General features: G+C 38.6%; 1 long non-coding RNA gene across 1 annotated transcript; it reads left to right on the forward strand.

Moving 5' to 3' along the window:
* The first annotated feature begins 1,314 nt into the window (after nt 1-1,314).
* LOC148874681 (uncharacterized) lies at nt 1,315-2,128 on the forward strand. The gene is made up of 2 exons (XR_016105514.1): nt 1,315-1,552; nt 1,764-2,128. It is a non-coding gene; the product is annotated as an uncharacterized LOC148874681 (long non-coding RNA).
* The last annotated feature ends 620 nt before the right edge of the window (nt 2,129-2,748 follow it).

Genomic DNA, 2,748 nt, shown 5'->3' on the forward strand with positions numbered 1-2,748 from the left:
TTCCTAATTTCTACCATCTCTCATTTACTCGCCAGTTCATTTAATACGAACCCTTTCTGTTGCCAGAACAAGTTTGCACCGCTCTGAAAACCCACAACAAACGTAATCAGCTAGTACCAAGTTCTGGAAGACAATGTCACTGATTTTCATTTCTTTAATTGTTTCAGCAGTTGAACTTGCATGGCCTTCTCCGTTCAAGTTATTGATCATTCGGTTGCAGAAAACCACATGTGTGATTATTTCCATCCAACTCCAAAATGATGATGGATGAAACTAGGCTTGCTCTGTTGACGTGGTTTGGATCTGTGTAGCCAATGTTAGGAAATGGGGTCACTATAACTTTGGAGGAGAAGCTCTAAGGCGCGTTTGAAGATATTGTCTTTAGAATGTTATTTTCCCCCACTCAATTTCATTGAGTTTGCTGTTGGGTTACAGGCAAATCCGTTCCCATGATACAAAAGAGCCTTGGGCGAGAATCTACAACCAGCAAAGTTAAAGAATCTCAAAAGAAACTTTCTGTGAGACTGTAGCAGACCAGACTAAGAGAGAGAGAGAAAGTGGATTTCGAAAATGTATGTTTTTGAAGTCTGATTCATGCTCCTTAAATAGTTTATGAAGAGGTATGAAGAAAAAAGGTAGGTGTTGGTTTAGAAAGGCACCTTGTACAGTCACAATTTCCAACATTGTGACTGTTTTAAAGGTAATTAACATTTAATGATTGTTAACTTTGAATTGTGCCTCCTGATCACACCTGATCGAATCATAACTGTTGATTTCATCAACGATCAACATCGCACCAAAACCAAAGCTACCCTTAGCGAGCCACACGGGTGAGTGCGAAATGCGAGTAAAGTGCACATCTAAAGCGCCTCATTGTGCTGCACACATGCGCGTTGTGCGGTATCAAACCTCCATACTCTCCTCTACTATTTCTAAGGAGTGTAAATCAGCTCCTATTAAAATACTGAAAACAAAGCTTATAATTTTCAATGGTTTCCTTTAGGTTTTAATTTGAGTGTTGCTTGTTCATTATTTTTGTCATGCTCTAATACTTTTATATTTTAATGTCTGCGAATTGGTCGCTGGCTAGAAAATATATTTTTGTAAAAAAATAACTTATTTATTTGTGTGATTATATGGAGAGTTGAAATAGTTTTTACATTTGTAACCATTGCAAGTGGCATTTCTACTTTTTATGGCTTCTTTTGCTTATTCAAATGAACAAAGATATTTATAATAAAATATGATTTTTCCATGCACAACTTTTGTTAATATTGTCCCCTTATTTTAGTGGAGAGTTTAGAATTTATCTTTAGATTTGGAAGATATAGGAGGCAATGTTAGAGGCTTGGCAAGAGAGAAGAGGGAGGAAGGGATGAAAAAGACCAACGAGAATAGCGCAAATGGGGGGAGAAACTACCACGGCAAGTCCTCTGAGACTTTAATCAATGGTGATAAAGGCACATGTCGCAAGGCCTAGGATGGCGCCACATGACATCAGCCGGATGCAATCCTGGCCGCCCATCACCAACCACCTTCAGCCACTCTCAAGGTAACGTCAAGTACAAATAGGGGTGCCCTTCTCTTGGTAAAACCATCTTGCTAACTCCTATTTTTAGCTCTCTTGCTCTCGAGTGACCTTGTTTGAGCTCTCACCTCGGACCTCATCCAACCCCTCATACACGCTTGACTAACTTGACCATTGGAGTCTCTACCCCTAGGATAACACACAGGGCCTATAACGTGTGGTCTCTTGCTCTCAGGTTGGACGATGGCCTCGGCTAAGGAAGTAGATTTACCTTGTTTCCCCGACCCATCCTTGGCAGCAACAAGTAGCATCCATTTTATTTTTTTACTTTTATTTTGTGTATTTAAGTTCTTTTGAATTTTCATTTCTCAATCACTTTCTTTTATTCCTCTATCCCTCTTTCTCGTGTATGTTGCAAAAGGCATTAACATGGCAATTGGTAATTTCTCTGTTGTAGATTACACCACCACTGATGCTTGTTGTAGGGCATATCAACGTAGCAACACTAAATTGATGGTTATGGTTCATTTTTTTTTATTTGTTTTTTCTTTGTTTCTTGGAAGTTGGATAGATAGAGAACGAGAATAATCTTCGAATCAAGTTTCTTCTTCTTCTCCTTTGGTGAAGTTGGGGAGATTTTTTTTTTTTCGAATTCAAATCAAAATCAAATATTCGACTATCCCAACAAATTTGAATATGGTGTATTATTTCAGAAAACCGTTGAATATCAAATCGAATTCGAATATCTATATATTTAATCAGTTTCAAATTCGAATCAAACCTGATTCGTTTCAAATTCGCTCCATTTACACCCCTACCAAGAAGACTATAACAATGTTAGAGACAATGGACCATTGTATGTCTTTGATCAGTGGCTTTTACTTGAAGAATGGAGAGATGGAAGGGACCAATGTAAGTCCACCATATAGAGCTCAGCAAATAGGAATCTCCTTCTTATTTTGCAGAACCACCGAAACCCATGGGAGTTATCTTCGTCTGAGGGTGGTCATTGATATTAAAAAACCTTTTAAAGTTGGTTGTTTTGTTAGCCTTACAATCTGGGCCATCTACCGGTATGAAAGTTTGCCAGGAGTCTGTTATCTCTGTGATCGAGTGGACCATAGTACAACGTAGGTGGACCTACAACTCTCAACATCCTGTCAATCCTGTGAATTTTTTCACCTTACATCCAATGAGCTAACCAAGCCCATGGAAGAAAG

Source organism: Nelumbo lutea, chromosome 1 (genome assembly GCF_056320005.1).
Source record: "Nelumbo lutea isolate HS-2025 chromosome 1, American lotus-T2T, whole genome shotgun sequence".
Classification (NCBI taxonomy): domain Eukaryota; kingdom Viridiplantae; phylum Streptophyta; class Magnoliopsida; order Proteales; family Nelumbonaceae; genus Nelumbo; species Nelumbo lutea.